Raw genomic sequence first — 22163 nt, forward strand, 5'->3', positions numbered from 1 at the left:
CCCCTTTTGACATTTCTTGCCTACACTATATATTTTTATAGCTAAGTCGTAGCAAGCTTAGTGATAAAAAAATATTGTTATAAATCGTCAACAGACGTCGGACCTCAGAATGCTCACTAGTGTTTTCAGGAAACCAAATGGGAAATAATATTTCCTATACTTTAAATATATTTTTGCTTTGCAAATGACTTTAAGATTGATGAGAGCCGGAAGCTCTTAGTAAGGGCTATGAATAGGAGAACTGATTTCATTCGGAATTTTTCAGTGAACTATATAATTTCTGTTGTAGATGTCACAATTTCAGGAAGGGTGTGGTGGAAATGGAAAACGTTATTTTGATCAAAATATGAAATTTAATTAATCATACAACTCCCCAAGATGTAAAGTTTTTTATTCCACCTGACAAAACTATTCTATACGTATGTCGGATTTTACAATTGCTTATAGCAGAATCAATGCGAAACAGTGAAGGATGACTTCCAGCCAATCGTTTTGTCTTAAATAGAAAATCCTGAATAAATCGATTGTTTATCAACGACAGTCTTTAAGGCGTGTTGTGAACGCCTCAGAATTTTATTTTGCGTTTATCATCTGTTTAGTGTGCAGTCATCGATATTAGCCTTATTAAAACATGGAAAATTGGGAAACAAGTATGGTTGAAAACTACTAATACTCTTTGCATACTTTACCGGGGCTTCCACAAAACAAAAGGACAAATGAAATATTCAAATTGAAGGGTTTCCTAAAAACGGGATGATCTGTAAAAGTTTTGCAATTCCAGGAATCTCAACGGAAGTTTGTCATACATTTATTAATTTTTTTTTAATGTAGGTCTAACCTAAAACAGTAAAAAAGATATAAGATATTGAGAATAATTGACCTTACTTGAATAAAATTATTCTGCGGAACAGACAAAACAATCATGAAAATTCTAAACAATTTAATCAACAATGTTCAATGGGCGATCATTGATAAGATTCAGTTATAAGATGTTTAGGCAAGAAATGTCAAAATTGAATCACCCTTAAGTGTTTTATAGATAGCGTAAAAAGCTGGATTATAACCATATTTTTCAAAAGCAAATCTCAAATGTTAGCGGATCAATGAAACTGAAAATTCATTATGTCGTGCACTACATGCATGACTGCCATCAAATTAAGAATCACCTCCATTTGACATATATTGCATTCACCATATTTTTTTTATTGCAGCTTGCTGTGATAAGCTGTGCCTGAGTGGAAAATTTACGACAACATAGAAAATATAAATCTTTCTCAGCATTTGATAGTTTGTTCAATGTTTAATTTATTTCAATTTTTTTTCTTAACAAAACGATCTTTTTCAGCAGAATCAAAGTTTTGAAAAACAAGCAAGCTCTATTTAAGGAAAACTAACAAATGGATGTTCAAAGCCTCGGCACACGAAAAATAACTAAAGAGGTGAAAATTATACATTTGTTTGAAGCTCGATAAGATGTCCAGTAATGTATAGTGGCAGTTGTTAAGTCTGTGGTACATTTTAAGGCATAATCGAAGAGCGTTTTATTGTAAGTTGTAAGATAAAAATAAAATATTTTATTAAACTAATATTATACATAGCCTAGATTATTACAATTCCATTTTGTAATAAAAAACAAAGGAATTTGTCTGTATAACTTTACGGAAGGTTCATCTAAAATTTTTTCTTTATTTGATCTAAATGCATATTCCACTATTGTGAATAAAACTTCATGAATCGCACTATATGACATTCAGAATTTTAACAGACCCCTTTCCAGGTCTTGAAAATAAAACCAAATCCCTCTTGACAATCCATAACTTTTTACTTTACAAGACGTGGTTTTCATATGAAAGCTACACTACAGTTGACATGTCAAACTAGTTTTACTTCTGCTGGATACCTAGTTTATAACAATCTTTGTTCCACTCGTTATACCTAAATGTACTTTGAATATCTTAAATTATAGAATAACTTTAAACTCACCACTGAGATTGAAAAAGAACATGCATTTTTGAAGGCACCTAAGATTTTTGGGCCGATCGATGAAAAATATTGACGTTTGAACCAACAATACTAGATAACGGTCTACTAAGACACAACTACAGGGTGTCCGCAAATTATCCGTACAAACTTTGAAGACATGGCTCTATACAATCAAGCATAATAAATTCAATATTCTTGCATGGTTTTAAGGTGATTATAAAACGAAGCCAAACTTTGAATTTTCAAGTGCACAAGACGAGAGAATCTGACAACAGTTTGCATTGAAAACCAACTTGCTTGCTTGCTGGTGGTGACCAATGGGATAGATTTTCAACGCGGAGCGTTGTTTGGTTCTCAAGTCTTGTGCTCTTGAAAATTTGAGGTGTGGCTTCGTTCTATAATCACCTTAAATATTGGCTTATTATATTCTTAAGAAGTAAGTGTGACACATTTCCGATTTCAAATAATTGCAAAACCAACCTAAATGTATTGAGGTGTTTAAAAGGGAGCTGTTTTCCGAGCTTCATGACGGAAGAGAAATGTCCATAGAACTCACTGGATTTGAACCGTACAATTTTCTATTTCCAGTCTAACTTGAAGCCACTAACCTGTAGATTACTTCAAATAATAATAGGTCATTTGGATTCATCTCTTTAAGGTTTTAGGGATAACACATCTCCAGTATGACTAGCGGCCCTCAGGAAAAACGTCTCCAAAAAATTTAAATTTGCCTATCTCAGTAACGAGCAAATCATTTCGAATTTTTTTAAAGTTGTATTTTGTGTTAACATATAGATGTATTATAAAAGGTACATGGACATTGATTTATCATTGTTTTCAATGCGAGATCATCTTTCCTATATTTTGCTGTTCGGGTAATTTGCGGACACCCTGTATAAAATCGGTAGGCAAGAAATGTCAAATGTGAATAACCCTTTATTGTTCCATAGCGAGTGTAAAAAGCTTGGTATATGTACGCATTGCTATTTCAGTTCCACGTAGGGAGGTCCAACCATGATCAGCGGCTACCATTGCTTAATAAAATTGTTTTATACTGAGACGAGATATTACAACTAGCTTCCTGTTAGGTATCTTTTCCTCTTGAATGATATTTGTACACACACTTAAATTATTTTTCAGGAATCCGTGAATTTCACCGTAATCTCAACAGCTGAAAAGTTCGGTGGAATGAATTAACAGAGTTCGGTAAACCGGATCCGTTGAATTTCGACGAACTGTTCAGCTGTTAAGATTACGGTAAAATAATTTAAATGTGTACCCAGAAGTCTTGCGCATCGATGAAAATTGAAATGGAGAGTGAAAAATCAAAACATGGTGGTCTTATGTTATCGTACAATAATTATTCTCGGCAACGTTGTTTGGTGGACCAATAAGAGCCTCGTTCTTTTCGGTCCCAAATTCTGATACGCATTGTCGAGTCTTTGTTTCAGATAATTGATATTTTTTTGGTCGTTTCATAAACTTGAATACAGCGCTTTCTACCAATTACTAATGTAATACATTTCAATATAATATTCATTACCAAAAATCGTTCCGAATTTCAAGTTTATGCATAAAAGTTGCATAGCCGCCTCCTTTGAATATGGCGTGTCCCACTCATAACGCTGAAACCGGGACACAGCAACCGGCTCCGGTCCGGGATGCATCAGAAACCGTTCGTTGAATGTTGAAGCACAAAAAAAGCTCCAGCAAGTGAAGCACGAGGTGGGTTGATTGAGTTTCCCGGCACTGTTCGTTCGAAGGAAGGCAGTACCTCTTCCCTTCCCTACACCTTTTTCCGAGATGCCATTCAGCCGGGTGCAGTTGCACTTCGCAGCCGCAGTCACAACCGATGGTAGACAACGACAACGAAGAGTACGACGGGGAAAGCTTATATGTGCAATGACCTCCCCCGAGTGTGTGCATCCGAATTCCGATTGTGTACACCTCTCATCGCATTTTGTATAGAAATAATGGGGAGCACACCAATACCAATATGGAAACACCCCCCAAGCATGTTGTGAATACAATTCTGTACGCAAACCCCAAGTTTTGGTTGTGTCAGTTTACGGTGCGCTTGATGCGGTACGAACAAGAGAAGGTAGGAAAACGCGCTTTGGTTGGAAAACTTCAAGCAGGATACGAACCGCACGCGCCCGAGTTCGGGGTTAATGGTAGAATGGGGATCGAACGAAGGTGGTATGCGTTGCGAGGTTTATCGGGAAATGCAACGGTGATGCCAGTAGAGAAAGGGCGTATTTTTTTTTCTCTGGATTGTATATAAGTTGTTTTTCATATTTTGATTATTTAGATATTTTAATACAGTTCTGCAAAAAATTCTTACAAAAATCATCTACAGTATTGAACAAAACAATTGCAACTTTTTTTTTTGATTTTCCATACTAAATGATCAATAGGGTGAGCTAGACCTCAGTTATTTATGGAATGATTTGAATAAAATTTTCACAGAACATCAAATACGGCACCATTTCGAGTTTGAAGTTTTTAAATGGCTCTAGATTTGCGCTCTTGAAGAGTAGAAGTGTGGGTTCTTCTAGATAACCTCCAGACTATCAGAAAGTTCGGCTGTAGATAAATTGAAGCCACACCTTATATACATTGGCACATATATAGAGAATCAGCCATTTAAGCTCAAAAATTTATTTCGATCAGTTACTCGCTGGTGGTATTTACAAAGTTTTTAACTGGAATCTCTGTTTAGTTGACTAGATTTTTTACTGTTAAAGATTTAAGGAATAGTTTCCATACATCTCTACCTTAACAGAGTTTTGAAACATCTTGTATGCCTCCTTGCTAAGTCTTACGAATAATTCAAAGAATTTTAATTTTTAGTAATTTCTGAAGCTTTATCATGAATTTACCAAAGGCTTTCAAAAATTATCGTTAATGTTTTTCAGGAATGGTTCATGTAAACTTGTATAATGTTAAAAACAGTAAAATTTTGAGTAAGGGGCGCTCGAATGGCAGTTTGCCAATGCACTATGGGCCAGGGACGCAATCTGGCGGGACAAAATTAATAACTCGGTAACGAAGCGTTTCCGGCATTTGGTGTCTTCGGCAATTTTTTTTGTAACAACGAGGACCATCTACTGACATAAACGGATAGTTCGTAAATCATCCGCATAGATGGCGCCACAATCTAACTTTTTACTGTGACGTTCTAGAGACTTGGCATGTTCGAAAAAGTTGTTCATTTTGATAAAATAAACAACTCTCTCGAAGACGTTAATAACCTACTGTTTTCGAGTTATTGGCAAATTTAGACCAAATTAGTAAAAAAAAAACATTTTTTTCACCGAATTTTGAAAATCTTGAAAAATAGAGTAATTTTTTAACCTCAATATCTTCAAAAGCGCAATTTTACAATGATTTTATTACTCCAATACAGTTAAATTTCCATGAGTCAATCTGAAGGGACGATCGACTTTTATAAATAACGATTCATAGAATAAAAACTTTCAGAAAACTGTTTAAATAAGCCATTAAAGTAGCCATGAAATTCAGTTTGAAAGCAGTTCCTTGAGTTGATATCGAGTAATGTAGATGAAAGTGTAGATTAAAACTGGGAACATATACACTACCCGTCATAAATACGGACTCACTAAAATAAGTATTGCAACACTCAGCTGAATAATGAATCACCCCCAAAAAGTTTAGCATCACCTCAAAACAGGTTAATTCACATTGCTATATCTCGAGATCCTTACGACTTGCAAAGAAGCGATCTTCAGCAAAGTTGTTCAGGAGATCAAGGACATCCGGAAAGCGAACAGTTTAGTTCGCGATTTTGCCGCTAGGTGGCGCTAGTGAGCATGTAAAATTGAGCATTTTGAACTAGTTCTAGCTTGTGATCTATAAGAGATAGAAAGTTCGGGTCTTCGGAAAAGTTGCTCAGGGGTTCAAGGACATCCGGAAAGTGAACAGTTTAGTTCACGATTTTGCCGCTAGGTGGCGCTAGTGAGCATGTAAAATTGAGCATTACAAACTAGTTCTAGCTTGTGATCCATAAGAGATAGAAAGTTCGGGTCTTCGGCAAAGTTGCTCAGGGGTTCAAGGACATCCGGAAAGTGAACAGTTTAGTTCACGATTTTGCCGCTAGGTGGCGCTAGTGAGCATGTAAAATTGAGCATTACAAACTAGTTCTAGCTTGTGATCCATAAGAGATAGAAAGTTCGAGTCTTCGGCGAAGTTGTTAAGAAGGCCAAGTACATCCGGAAGATGAACAGTTAGGTTGTAGATTTCGCCGCTAGGTGGTGCTAGTGAGCATGCAAAATTGAGCATTTCAAACTAGTTCTAGCTTTTGATCCATAAGAGATAGACAGTTCGAGTCTTCGGCAAAGTTGTTCAGAAAGTTCAAGGACATCCGGAAGACAGATAGTTTGGTTCGAGATTTTGCCGCTAGGTGGCGCTAGTGAGCATGTAAAATTAAGCATTTTGAACTAGTTCTAGCTTGTGATCCACAAGAGATAGAAAGTTCGAGTCTTCGGTAAGTAAAGAACAGAAATAAAGTAAAGGACATCAAAATATAAAATTGTTTGGTTCCTAATTTTGCCACTAGGTTGCACTAGTACGCATATTTAATTAAATATATGAAACAAATCTATCTTTCTAGCCAGATGAGATAGAAAGTTTGAGTCTTCGGCAAAGTTGTTTGGAAAGTCAAGGGCGTCCAGGAAACAGTTTACTCTGGACGGATGACTGTACCTAAACATTATGATATGATAAGATAAAATTTCCAGAATGCTGTTCAGAAATCCTTTGACAATTGGAAGTTGAAGTGATTAGGGATGGAATCATATTAAATTGAAGTGATTCAGGTCTGATCAAATCTATATTCAAGTGTATTATATGGTCGGTGTTCAGACAAACCGGACTAGATGGTATTTTGGCCTTGTAAAGATAAGCCAAGAACTCCGCTAATTTTGATTTTTCTGATGCTATTTTGATACAGATGTTTCATCAAACAGATAAGTGCCATTATCATAGCAAAAATGCAAATATTTTTTTTTATTCTGGACGCTTGGGGTACGTTTTCCAGAAATCATTGAAAAACACTTGGTTCAGTCTGTCTGAACACCGACCATATCTGATTCATATTCTAGTGATTCTGGTATGACTTACTCCATGTGCGAGTGACTCAGTCAGGACTCATATTCATCATATTCAAATTATTCAAGTCAGAATCTCTTCATGGTTCAAGTTTGATTGACTTCATATCCAAGTGATTGATGTCTTATTCTCTTTATATTCATGTTTTTCGGGTTTGATTCACTCTATATTCAAGAAATTCAGGTTTGACTTAAATTTGGAGTAAACAAAAGTCATGTCAAATTCACTCCATGTTCAAGTGACTCAGGATTGATACATTTTATATTCAATAGATTCAAGTTTAGTTCTCTCCATACCCGCAAGTGTTTCACATCAGATTCACTTTATTATTAAGTGATTCAGAATTGATTCATTTCACTTTCAAGTGATTCAGTTTGCTCCATATCCTAGTGATTCTTATCTGATTCACTTATATTTGACTGTTTTATGTTTGATTCATTGATGTTCAAATGATTTCAAGTGATTCTGCCGAAGACCCTAACTTTCTATCTCTTATGGATCACAAGCTATAACTAGTTTGAAAAGCTCAATTTTGCATGCTCACTAGCGAAACCTAGCGGCAAAATCGCGAACTAAACTGTTCGCTTTCCGGATGTCCTTGAACCTTGGCGCGGTAAATGGCTGGGCATGGCGTACCATTGGTACCTCGTGTACCTGCAGGAATAAAATAGACCCCTTTGTGCGGTCCTTAGCCTCTTGCCCAGCAACTCCTATCCCTACCTCCTCGTGGTACTGGCCGGGGTACGAGTAATCTTGGGGAAGATCGGGTAACCAACCCCCGGTTGGAACTTTGGTCGTATGCTGACAGGGAAGGGGGGGTTTGCTTTTGCTTTTGCTTCTGCAAACCTTGAGCGTCTGCACTCCATGTTAGGAGCGGCTCACAACAGCGTCTGTTCCCCATGTCAGGGGCGGCTGATCATCGTCCGAGTGCCAGAGAAGGACTCTAAGCTAAACTGCGCACTATGGCCCTCCGAACATTTAGGGGGAATGGTCCTCCGGAAATCTAGGGGGTTGGTGTCAGGCCCTGCAAGCCAACCGTAAAAACACATCAGCACAGGAACGTCAACGAGAGAATACGGACCGGAACAATCGGCAAAGACCACAGCGACGAAAATGGACTAGCGATTGGAAACTCGGTACGTGGAACTGCAAATCTCTCAACTTCATTGGAAGTACTCGCATACTCTCCGATGTACTGAAGACCCGCGGTTTCGACATCGTAGCGCTGCAGGAGGTGTGCTGGACAGGAGCATTGGTGCGAACGTTTAGAGGTAATCATACCATCTACCAGAGCTGCGGCAACACACGCGAGCTGGGAACAGCTTTCATAGTGATGGGTGATATGCAAAGGCGCGTGATCGGGTGGTGGCCGATCAATGAACGAATGTGCAAGTTAAGAATCAAAGGCCGATTCTTTAACTTCAGCATAATCAACGTGCATAGCCCACACTCCGGAAGCACTGATGATGACAAGGACGCATTTTACGCGCAGCTCGAACGCGAGTACGACCGCTGCCCAAGCCACGACGTCAAGATCATCATAGGAGATTTGAACGCTCAGGTTGGCCAGGAGGAGGAGTTCAGACCGACGATTGGAAAGTTCAGCGCCCACCGGCTGACGAACGAGAACGGCCTACGACTGATAGATTTTGCCGCCTCCAAGAACATGGCCATTCGTAGCACCTATTTCCAGCACAGCCTCCCGTATCGGTACACCTGGAGATCACCTCAGCAGACAGAATCGCAAATCGACCACGTTTTGATCGATGGACAGCACTTCTCCGACATAACCGACGTCAGAACCTATCGTGGCGCCTCCGACCACTACCTGGTGATGGTGAAATTGCGCCCAAAACTATCCGTCATCAACAATGTACGGTACCGACGCCCGCCCCGGTACAATCTCGAGCGGCTGAAACAACCGGATGTCGCCAATGCGTACGCGCAGCGTTGCCGGATGAGGGCGAGCTCGATAGGGCCCCTCTTGAGGACTGCTGGAGGACAGTCAAAGCAGCCATTAACGACGCTGCCGAAAGCGTTGTCGGATATGTGGAACGGAGCTCAAGAAACGATTGGTTCGACGAGGAGTGCCAGGAGGTTTTAGAGGAGAAGAATGCAGCGCGGGCTGCAATGCTGCAGCATGGTACGCGGCAAAACGTGGAACGATACAGACTGAAGCGGAAACAGCAAACCCGCCTATTCCGGGACAAAAAGCGCCGCCTGGAAGAGGTGGAATGCCAAGAGATGGAGTTGCTGTACCGTTCTCAAGAAACGCGGAAGTTCTATCAGAAGCTCAACACATCCCGCAAAGGCTTCGTGCCGCGAGCTGAGATGTGCCGGGATAAGGATGGGAGCATCTTGACGGACGGACGCGAGGTGATCGAAAGGTGGAAGCAGCACTACGATGAACACCTGAATGGCGCAGAGAACACAGGCGCAGAAGGTCAGGACAGCGAAGGCGATGGCTACGTCAGCACAGCGAACAGCGGAAATCAACCAGCTCCCACGATGGGGGAAGTTAAGAATGCCATTCAACAGCTCAAGAACAACAAAGCCGCTGGCAAGGATGGTATCGGAGCCGAACTCATCAAGATGGGCCCGGACAGGTTGGCCGCTTGTCTGCATCGGCTGATAGTCAGAATCTGGGAAACGGAACAGCTACCGGAGGAGTGGAAGCAAGGCGTTATATACCCTATCTACAAAAAGGGCGACAAACTGGAGTGTGAAAATTATCGTGCAATCACCATCCTAAACGCCGCCTATAAAGTGCTATCCCAGATTCTCTTCCGTCGTCTATCACCTATAGCAAACGAGTTCGTGGGAAGTTATCAAGCAGGTTTCATCGACGGCCGCTCGACAACGGACCAGATCTTTTCCGTGCGGCAAATCCTCCAGAAATGCCGTGAGTACCAGGTCCCTACGCACCATTTGTTCATCGATTTCAAGGCGGCATACGATAGTATCGACCGCATAGAGCTATGGAAAATCATGGACGAGAACAGCTTTCCCGGGAAGCTCACAAGATTGATCAGAGCAACGATGGACGGTGTGCAAAACTGCGTGAAGATCTCGGGCGAACACTCCAGTTCGTTCGAGTCTCGGCGGGGACTACGACAGGGCGACGGACTTTCGTGCCTGTTGTTCAATATTGCGCTTGAAGGTGTTATGCGGAGAGCCGGACTTAACAGTCGAGGCACGATTTTCACGAGATCCGGACAATTTGTTTGCTTCGCGGACGACATCAATATTATTGGGAGAAAATTTGAAACGGTGGCAGATTTGTTCACCCGCCTGAAACGCGAAGCAACAAGAGTCGGGCTAATGGTGAATGCGTCGAAAACAAAGTACATGCTGGTTGGCGGAACTGAGCGCGACAGGGCCCGCCTAGGAAGCAGTGTTACGATAGACGGGGATACCTTCGAGGTGGTGGACGAGTTCGTCTACCTCGGATCCTTGTTGACGGCTGACAACAATGTTAGTCGGGAAATACGAAGGCGCATCATCAGCGGAAGTCGTGCCTACTATGGGCTCCAGAAGAAACTGCGGTCAAGAAAGATTCACCCCCGCACCAAATGCACGATGTACAAAACGCTCATAAGACCGGTAGTCCTCTATGGGCATGAGGCGTGGACTATGCTCGAGGAGGACTTGCAAGCTCTTGGGGTTTTCGAACGCCGAGTGCTAAGGACGATCTTCGGCGGCGTGCAGGAGAACGGCGTGTGGCGGCGAAGGATGAACCACGAGCTCGCTCAACTCTACGGCGAACCCAGTATCGTGAAGGTAGCTAAAGCTGGAAGGATACGCTGGGCAGGGCATGTTGCAAGAATGCCGGACAACAACCCTGTAAAGATGGTGTTCGCCACGAATCCGGTCGGAACAAGAAGGCGTGGGGCGCAGCGAGCTAGGTGGATGGACCAGGTACACCAGGACCTGGAGAGCGTGGGTCTCAGTCGAGGATGGAGAGAAGCGGCCATGAACCGAGGGAATTGGCGAAATATTGTTGGCGAGGCTTTATCAAGATAATTGATGTAAAGCCAAATAAGTAAGTAAGTATGTCCTTGAACCCCTGAGCAACTTCGCCGAAGACCCGAACTTTCTATCTCTAATGGATCACAAGCTAGAACTAGTTTGAAATGCTCAATTTTGCATGCTCACTAGCGCCACCTAGCGGCAAAATCGCGAACTAAACTGTTCGCTTTCCGGATGTCGTTGAACCCCTGAGCAACTTTGCCGAAGACCCGAACTTTCTATCTCTAATGGATCACAAGCTAGAACTTGTTTGAAATGCTCATTTTTACATGCTCACTAGCACCACCTAGCGGCAAAATCGCGAACTAAACTGTTCGCTTTCCGGATGTCCTTGATCCCCTGAACAACTTTGCTGAAGATCGCTTCTTTGCAAGTCGCACGGATCTCGAGATATAGCAATGTGAATTAACCTGTTTTGAGGTGATGCTAAACTTTTCAGGGTGATTCAATATTCAGCTGAGTGTTGCAATACTTATTTTAGTGAGTCCATATTTATGAAGGGTAGTGTATGTTTTTCTGCAATGATAGAAATGAAAAAAATGATCATGTATCAGTTAATTGTTGCCATAATGGCTCAAGGTGAGTAATTTATTTTGTGAATGTGTTACTTTTAATACGGAAAATAAAATTATAAAGCATATTCATGTCGATATCTCTAAATACTAAAATTTCAGATTGCACGATCTCTTGTCATGAGCTTGCCCAGGATCAGCTTGACGTTAGAAACATGGATGTCACCGGCATTTCCTCCATCTTCGTCAGCGTACGATGTGGGTTCACGCGATGCGTAGGAAAGAGAACGTCCTTGATCACCTTCAGCTTGCCGGGGAACATTTTAGTTGATAGTCTAGAGCAACAGTCTTCGAACGCTATTAACAAGGGGGCGGGTCCAGAGGTCCAACTTAAAGAGGCGAAAATTTTTTAGCAGAGAGATTACTGTAGTTTATATGTAGTTCTGGCATCTTTCGATTCTTTTACGTGGCAAACGTGTATCCGATTAAAGTGCATCCTAAATAGACTCTATTGTTTCTAATTTGTATATAATTAATGAGAAATTTCAAGCAAATAACGTTGAAGTATGTTTCATAGTCCCTTTCGAAAGCAACTCCCGAAAAGTAGGTAGAAGCCCTCTCATTGCATTCTCGTGATCGTCGTGTCCCCTTTACCAGTGCAATTTTCCTCTTTCATGCTAGCCGAGCCCACCGTTGCCGCAGTTCTGTTCCGTCTTGGCCCGGCCACCGCCCGTCTTGCGCACGTCATGCTCCCTCGACTGCTTTTTTTTGTTTACAGTGGAGTAGGAAAACCGCGCTCGAGCTTTTCCTTGTTACCTCCCAGCTTCCGTTCCATTTCCTTCCCAACAGAACCTGAAAGCTTGAAACGACCAGAGAAGGTGCGTGGGGCAGTTTACAGGGGAACTCTAGACAAAACACAGCCAATACACACCTATCACTGTGGGAACACGGCAGCTAGGTTTACACTTACTACTATCAACGGGGGACCGAACCGGACCGGACGGTAAGTTGTGTTCTGGTGCTAGAGCTCTGTGAAGCGGCCTAGCTACTACCTATTGCTGTCTATGCATATTGGTGGTAGAGAGTAACCGGGAGCCGAATCGTGCGCATGGCAATCCGCATGCGCGCCAACTTTGGGTGGTGGTGTGTTGCACCCACTACTACAGGGACACGTTTCTTCGGTTCTGAACTGACATCCTTTTGGGTGGCTGGATGTCCGTGCACCTCACTGAGAAGAACTGGCGATGGTGGATTGCTTTCGGTGTGTTTGTGTCGGACTTTGCGTTTGAAATTTGCTGCTACATAGCTAAAGTGTGCCAACCCAGTGTTATGGAATGTTATGAGGACCGGTCCGGTTTGGACTGGACGGCAGTGTTGCTAAATATTATTAGAAATCATCTAGTCCAGCCATAGATCATAGACAACATGAATGTGCTCGATATGCTTCTCAGCGCAAAACACATTCATCTCACACAAACGTTAAGTTCAAACTGCTTCTCAGCTTAGTGTTCTTATGCTCACGTCCACAGTTATTAATGGAGAGTTTTTTTTTTGTCAAATGACCATTTTTGCATGTGTGTATCGAATGGTAAGCACGAAGATACTTTATGCCCTATGATCCTGCTCCACCTAGCCTCGTTGCGCCTGTTTTCGAGCTCGTTGCGCCTGTTTTCGAGGTAAACACCATTTCTTGGCGGATTCTACCCCATTACCCCGAATCCCATTACCCCGAATGCCATTAACCCGAACGCCATTACCCCGAATTCCAAAATCCCGAACGACACATCACCCCGAATGACATTACCCCGAATTTCAAAATCATTGGGAAATGTCATCAATATCATCATTTGAAGATAATTGTGAATTCGGGGAAATAGCATTCGGGGTGATGGAATTCGGGGTTATGGTGCATTCGGGGTAATGGAAATCGGGGTGATGGGATTCGGGGAAATGGCATTCGGGGTAATGGGGTAGAATCCGCTGAAGATCATTGGAAGTGCCCAGAGCCCAAAACATATTCCGGAGAAATAAAGATCGAAGGAGGGAACAAAACACACGCTCGATTTACTTCTCATGTCGAATTCAACTGTGTATTTTAATGCAGGTCGAGCTCGATTATCCGTAAGCTCGATTATCCGGTGACTCGATTATCCGGGATTCGATTATCTGGAATTATAGACTGGATTATCCGGAATTCGGTTTTTGATGTTCTTGTTTTTCAATTTTCATGCATAAATCTCAGTTAATTTTATGTGCCTCTTCGGAAAGTGTATCTATTGCAGTATTATATCAAACTTTTATACTGGCGTAAATGAAAGTATTGTATCAATCAACAGTTAAAATTAGGTGTAGAATAAATACTGCTCTAAAGTTGGTTTTACATCCATAGAATTTCTTAGCATCTCTTAGCAATGTTGAATGTCTTCTGTAGTTCTTCTAGCGTTGTGGTAACCGTAATAAAATATTGATATATCTATATAACAGCTAAAATGCTGTTGAACTTTTTTTTTTTGGTCATGTTAAAAACATTAACACTTAAATCTCATCCATCGTATTTTCATCAAAATTACAGCAGCTGAATAAATCCATTCCTCGACTGGCATCCCTTATTCTCCCCCAAACCGATAATTGTCATCCACCTTTCCGTCGACTGAACACCCAAACCACCCCACATCGAAATCGAAGGAAACTCGTCTGACGTGTACCAAATACGGGAAAAACCATAGCAAAAGTGGGTCCCTTCTGCTCCCTTTCACAAATACGAATGTGTGCGTGCGCTTTTCCATCCTCGGCTCGAACTGAATGGATACCGAGCCAAACCGTTCGTTCTTATTCCACACCCGTCGAATCCTTTGCGCCTTTTGTGAGTAGGTATTCGTTTTCGCGGTTCTGCTTGTCTCGACTCTCGACACCGACTAACTGTTCTTCCCACGGCAGAATCGAGTTGTGTATTATCATCATCGTAACATCAGCGACCAGAACTAACAGAACATACAGCACACCGCTCTTTCGCAATAAAACACACCAAAAATTCTGAAGGTTTTCCCGGCTCTCACTTGCAGTGCATTCGAGTTTTCTTAAGTTGGTCATGTTGCTAAAAGTGTGAACGTTGGGAAACAAGTGCATTCGGCGCGGTCCTCCGACTTGGGCAGTGAATTTGCAATCGCTGGGTTTTTCGGGATTCGTGCGAATACTACGCGGATTTCGGTGAATTCGGAATTACTAGGTAATTAAAGGAGTGTTACCACAGAACCGGAAGTCGATTTACGATTGTCCCAGAGCGTAGAACGGAAGAAACTCGAGTGATTTCACCCCACCCAACGTTGCCCGCAATTTGAACGAAAGCTCCCCATTTTGGGAAAATTTGCTACCCCAAACCCCTCTCTCCTGATCTGTACCCAAACAACGAAAACCTCCGGAAAGTATCAGAAGTTCCCGTTCGGAAATTTGTGCTGTGCAAAGCCCGGAAAGTGTTACCGTCATTTCCTGTCGGAAGAGGGAAATTCTAGCATTCAGAAAAGAAGAAAAAAAAGGAAAACACGAGAGAGAGCGGCGTTGAGCCCAGCCCTGTTTTCCCATAATCATCAGTCATTCCGGCAGCCATCAGCGGCAGAAGCAGCCCCAAAGACAGGTAAGAGCTTTTTCTTGGAAATTGGAATTGGGACAGAAAGTGGATCGAATCTTAGGGCCGGAGTCGTGATCTCGTAGATCCATCGCACGTAAAGTTGCGGGATCTTGCTTGTGACGTAACAACTGCCCAACCGCCTTCACTGTCATCATAAGGAAGGGCCGGATTTAAGGGGCAGTAAAGGGTGCGATTGTTCAGAGTCTCCCAATCAAAGTAGCCTCGCAAAGAAATTTTTCAACATATTCTTTGTAGAGTCGAGCAATCGACACAGAAGAAGTCTTTAAGACTGTTAAAAATAGACCTAGGGGGATTAACAGCATAATGGATACATTGGGTAAATCTTTATTATAAGATCATAAAATCACAGACAAGCAGACATAACAAAACTATTATGAATTTAAAACATAGTACCGTGAACATTACCGCCCAATGCTGAAAATACTGATTTTCATCTTACGGAAACTAGGTGGCGGTAGTGCGCAAACTTCAAATTCGAACAAAAGCGTTACGAGCTCTACGAGTGAGCATGTGGCACACTACGAAACATTAGAATTGAGCGCTATTTTGGAATACGCGCACAATAAAATTAATCCGAGTGTTATGTCTGTTTGTCTGTGACAAAAAGGCAAATCTTTTCCGGAAGACAAACAGTCGTAAAACTGGCAACACAAAGACACTTCCAACAAGCATTTCAAATTGCTATGTTGTAAACCTCACATTAGAGTGGTTCAAAAAATCGTTTTTGCTCCACACAGCTCATTCGATTTTAAACAAATTCTGAGTGTCCTCCTAAAATTTGAACTCATTTGGGTGAAAACTGAGAGTGCACAAGTCCTTTGAAGTTTATATGGGAATTACTATGGGAATAGCAAGCCATTAATTCAATCGGTCATAGTTTTTACCCATGTGCTCTTAGGGATTAGAGCTACATTGATACTGTGAGATACATTCATCAGCTACAACTTTGCTGAAGACCGTTTTCAAATCGGACGCCTCAGTAATTAGTTATTGATTTATATCCAGTCACAAATTCTTCAGCAGTGCTCATTTAACTTCTGAACAGGCAACATTGCTGCACCTGGCGCGAAAGATAGCACGCACAAATCATGGCTACTATGTTTTACTGCATGTACCCAGTGATGCCTGCAGAACAGCCCAATAATTATAGTGAAAGTTTTGAAACTCATTCAAAAATCAATAATTAATTACTGGGGCGTCCGATTTAAAAACGGTCTTCGGCAAATTTGTAGCTGATTATTGTATCGCACAGTATCAACGTAGTTCTAATCCCCAAGAGCATAGGGCAAACATTATGACCGATTGAATGAACTGCTTGCTTTTCCCATAGTAATTTCCATATAAACTTCAAAGGGCTTGTGCAGTCTCAGTTTTCATCCGAATGAGCTCAAATTTTGGGAGGACACTCAGAATTTGGTCTAGGATCGAATGAGCGGTGTGGAGCAAAAACGATTTTTTGAACCACTCTACCTCACATGCAGAGGCGCGCACATAGTTTTTCTTCGAGTTTGACGTTTTGCACTAGCGCACACTGCACTGGTTCAAAGCCCGCAAAATCTGCGTTTTTTTTAGTTTTTGATATCAAAACGTGATTTTAGATGGGTGATGTCTTCTGAAGAGTTGGAGGGTATCACATCAACTTTATTTTGATATACAAATATTTGTGATCTATCCACCTAGCAGTGCACTTTGAGGGTTTTTTTATATTTGCTCTAGCTGTCTTCAGCAAAGTTGTTGATAATGAAATTGAAAAATTTTCTTCTTAGACACCAAGTTTGTGCAAACGCTTGTTTAAGATTTACAGAGCATTTGTATGAATCACTTATGAAACCAGACATTTTAGAATTATTTAATCTAAAACGATTTTAGCAAAAAAAAATTATTCTTAAAAGTTATTATATTATGTTTTCCTCGGAGTTATTTTTTTATTGTCTGATTGTCGTTGGTGTTTTTGATCTTCACAAGCGTCAGTTTTAGAAAACTTTGAATCTATTAAGTTCATGTAATTAAAAACTATGCTATGATGCGGAAAATAAACGATCTGATGCACGGTATTGATAATATTGACGCGTCATAAGTGTGCTCCATGCGAAAATTACAACTCCTCGATTCTCATTATTTCATTCCCGAGTATGACATTCGATTTATGTCAAATTTGTTTCTGAACCTGGGTTGGAACTTGCGCAACCTGTTTTGAATCACAGTGTCAACCCCAACCCGGTTCAGGTTCGACCGAACCACAATTTGCTTGACGTTTGTTTGTTTATGTGTTGATCACCAACCCAGTTCCTAAAAACGAAAACGACATAGCAGGTTGAAAAGAAACCAACAATAAAATGGCAAGCGCATTGCCATTTTTTGGTTTGCTGTCAAGTTGAAGATAAAAATAAACAAGAAATTCTATCCAGCGAGTATCAATGTAGGTGCTGGTAGATTGTTAATATCGTCCCTGCTAATAACCTGAGAGAGAGGAGGCAACTCACTGACAGTTGGCATATATCTTGCCTACTTTAACTTCTTTCTTTGGATTGTGCACAACGGCCAAATGAACTTATTTTGAACAAAATCATATACCCTTCATATTGTTTACTATAAAAAAGTATATGAATATATAAAAAATCAAATCAAATTGCCAACACACAACTATATTCAGGTATTAAACTTTTTAAAATGTGTTTTCATCACAAAACATCTAGAAATTTAAATTAAGTTTACTTGAATTTTGACGGGTTTTCACACTCTGCCCTTCGAATGTGCGGTTTACCAGTGACAGTTGATGACAGGTAACCTTGACTTTTTGGAGCTCGTAATCCATGCCAGCTGTATCCTCTCTCTCAGATAATAACATCCAAATAGTGAAAAAACACAAAATTGCTTCTACACAAGAATTTTTGACGAGTTTGACGATCTATTTATTTAGAAAATACACCAGCAGCTCTACCGGCGATTCCATGAAAAGTTCAATACGAAATTTCTCCAGGGATTGTACCTGGAATTCCATCAGGAATTTTACCAGGAATTCATCCAAGGGGGATTCCTTTTGTAGTTCTTCCAGGGATTTCATCAGGAGAGTTTCTATCAGAAGTTATTGTATGGATTACACCAGGAATTCCAACAGAGACTCCACCAGGAACTCCATCAAAATTTTCTCCAAGAATTTCATCAGGAGTACTGCTGAAGTTTCAATCATGAGTTCTACGAAAGATAACATCGGGAGTTCCATCAGGGTTTCCAATAGGCGTTGCTCTAGAGATTCCTTCGGATGTTCTTCTATGGAATTCATCGGAAGTATTTCTAGAAAGTCCATCATGAGTTCTTTTTGAGATTTCATCAGGTGTACTTCTAGAGTTTCCATCAGGAGTTCCTCCAGCAATTTTGTAGGAAGTTTCTCCAGGGATTCCACCAGAAGTAGCTTCAGAGATTCTACCTGGAATACCTCCAGGGATTCTATCAGCAGTTCTTCTAGGGATTCTTTCAGGAGTTTCTTCAAGAATATCTTTAGGAATTTCTCCAAGGATTCCATCAGGAATTCGTCCAGGGATTCCATTCGGCGTATCTTTAGGGCTTCCATCAGAGTCTGAGAATTTCATCAGGAGTTACTCTTGAGATTCCATAAGGAGTTCCATTAGGAATCTCATCAAGAATACTCATCAGAGATACCACCTGGAATTCTTCCAGAGATTATATCACGGTTTTCTCAAGGAAATGTATCAGGTATCTTATCAGTAATTTCTTCAGAAATTTCAAGAGGAGTTCCTATAAAGAGAAGTTCCTACAGAGATCACATCTGTAGTTTCTTCAGAGATTCCACCTGGAACTCCTCCAGGGATTACAATAAAAAATCTTCTGGGGATCAACTCAGAAATTCTTCTGGTGATTACATCAGGAGTTCTTTTAGGGTTTTCATCAGGAGTTCCTTTAGAGATTCGACTTAGAATTCCTACGGATTTTTGTTTCAGAAGATTCTCTAGGGATACGATCAGGAGTGCCTTCGGAGATTGCACATGGAATCCTTCAGAGATTCTACATGAAATTCCAACAGGAATTCAATCAAGAGTTTCTCTAAGGATTTTCCTCCAGAAATTTCTCCAGGGATTACATTAGAAGTTCTTCCAAAAATTCCATCAGAAGTTTCTCTAAAGATTTTATCAGGAATCTTTCAAAAGTTTTCATTAGGAGTTTCTGCAGGGATTCCTTGAGAAGTTCTTACATGGATCCATATTGAAATACTTCTAAGATTTCATTATAACATCCTCCTGGGACTCCATCATGAACACCTTCTGGGATTCCATCAGAAGTTCCCTCAGGGATTCTATCAAGAATTCTTTTGAAGGTTCCTTCAGAAATTTATCAAGGGTTATTATGGGTTCCATCAATAGCCTCTCCGTTTTCTTCTTCTTCTTTTCTGGCGTTACGTCCCCACTGGGACAGAGCCTGCTTCTCAGCTTAGTGTTCTTATGAGCACTTCCACAGTTATTAACTGAGAGCTTACTATGCCAATGACCATTTTTGCATGCGTATATCGTGTGGCAGGTACGAAGATACTCTATGCCCTGGGAAGTCGAGAAAATTTCCAACCCGAAAAGATCCTCGACCGGTGGGATTCGAACCCACGACCCTCAGCTTGGTCTTGCTGAATAGCTGCGCGTTTACCGCTACGGCTATCTGCCCCCCTGGACTCCCTAGTATAACACATGGATTCCTGCAAAAACTAGAAGTAGTCAAAGTAGAATAACAAGAGGAAATCACTAAAGATTCTGGATAGAATCTTTGAAGAAATTGCCATAGCCATTTCCATCTTGATGACTGTTCAGAATAATCCTCGACAGAGACCCCTCATAATTTTCCGGAATATTTGTTGCGAATTATAACTGTAATTTCTAATCAATATCCATTTTTCTGGTACTTAAATTTTGAAAATTCTGCCGTTCCTCACTGCGATTTTTGCCTAAAAAAAGTAGAAATATTCCCCCCACCGCCACACAATTCGAAAAAAACAACGATCTCATCTTCACTAGACTTGTCGAGATTATTCGAAACATGCGAAGAAATATAGTGCTGCTGCAACGAACTTTGACAGTCGGTCAAACGGTTGCAACAACATCAATCGGTTTGACTAACTTGGAGGGCGGAGTCAATGTTGGTCAAACCGTCTGTCACATCAAATTATCTAGCATCTTAATCACAATTAATTTATCTGACAGCCAATTTCAACTTAACAGTTTAAATTTTTCAAAAATAAACCTCCGTTTTAATCATCAAAAACCTGTCTGGAAAAATGTTAGCTCTTTCAATGTCAATGATAGTTGTTCAATGTCATATAAATTATTGTTGATATTTATGACAAAATCAGATGAACAACGTACTTAATAAAAAAGAAGATAATATTCAGTAACGTCACCAGCTATAATTCCAATGATGACTGATAAATGATGAAAATTGCATAAGAATCAACACTGCAGCCAGTGAAGAATACACTTAAGCTCGATTGTCTCTACAATATCGAGTTATGAAGAGTTGATTGTACTTCTATTAAAATTATTCCTGAAACATCAGACCGATTGCATTGTTATTTTGATGATATAGTTTGTTAATGTTTGAGATTTTAAAAGAAATTGTAAAATCAATGCAAACTCATTTAAGGTATTTGTTAAATGCATTATCGTGATATTGTATAGGTACGAATTGACATTTTTGTTTGGTATTTCAAAAAAATTTACTTTAATTTTAGCTAAAGATTGCTTCATGGGATATTTGAAGTTTGCGCTATGTTTCATATTATCATAACTTTGCGATATTTATAATGGATTTTGCAGCGTCAATTGTACAAGTAGCCTTTATGCATCATTGAAAGCAAATCGTAATATTTATTTAAATGTTCCAGTCAATAGTTTGTCATGGAAACGCGCTGAATTTTATATTTAGAGACCTCATTATAAGATTGGACCCGGGTACCCCGAAGCCCAAATGCGGCACTGTCACCATAGAAGAAAAGGGGGGTGTAGAAACGTAAGCAAAAAAAATGTTTATACCGGGTTGCTTCCCGGAACAGAAAAGTCGCTCTTTCGCACACCACTCACTCCCGTGGCTGTGCTCTCGATTTCTTCGGGGGTGTTCCTTTCCTCTGCATTACTACACAGACCGGACCGCACCGCCGCAGCACCGACGACGTCTCGGATTATCGATTTTTCCTCTTCCACCCAAGCAGAGCTCCTGTTGCGGCCACCCAGACCAGCCCAGCCCAGCCCCCAACATTAACGAGAGCAGCAGCAGCAGCAGCAGATTGTCTGTGTGTAGTTACCTACCTACTGTAGAATGGTTTTTGCCTCTTGTTTCCACCTACCCACTGAACTACCGTTGGCTGGAGTGATTCGAGTGATTCCAGGGATGGGGATGATTTCTGTTGGATATTTTTTTATTCAGCTAACAAGATATATCCACTAATTTGAAACACAGTGTAATACTTTGTTACAAAGCAATGAACTTTATTTCAAGAGTTAAAGGTCTTACAGGTACGCAAAAGTAACAAGCCATTCAACGTAAGCGGAATTTATGTAACTTTTTTTTGTTCTACACAGAATGGGAATTGCAGAATTTGTATTAAAAGGACATTTGACCCGCTTATTACAGAAAAGGTGGAGCAGCTGTGCAGTATCCAAAAGGCACGCAAATTCTTTCAGAAGCTCAACACATCGAGTAAGGCTTCTAGAAGTGAGGCAAAATGTGCGTGGATATAGATGAAAGAATTATGAGGTGATTGCAAGGTGGAAGTAGAATATCGACGAACACCTGAATGGTGCTGAGAGCGCTGGCAGAGACAACGGAGGAAATGGCAGCACAATAAAAGAACAATGTAAAAGATG

The 22163-nt window shown here is 40.8% G+C and overlaps 1 protein-coding gene across 2 annotated transcripts in view; it reads left to right on the top strand.

Moving 5' to 3' along the window:
• The first annotated feature begins 14510 nt into the window (after positions 1-14510).
• The window catches only part of LOC5576689 (RNA-binding protein MEX3B), a 245793-nt gene continuing 238140 nt past the window's right edge, over positions 14511-22163 (top strand). For both annotated transcript variants that reach the window (XM_021842747.1, XM_021842736.1), the window contains exon 1: positions 14511-15285. The gene's annotated coding sequence lies outside the window, so the exon portion shown is untranslated. The remainder of the gene's footprint in view (positions 15286-22163) is intronic.

This window comes from Aedes aegypti, chromosome 1 (assembly GCF_002204515.2).
Source record: "Aedes aegypti strain LVP_AGWG chromosome 1, AaegL5.0 Primary Assembly, whole genome shotgun sequence".
NCBI classification, from domain to species: domain Eukaryota; kingdom Metazoa; phylum Arthropoda; class Insecta; order Diptera; family Culicidae; genus Aedes; species Aedes aegypti.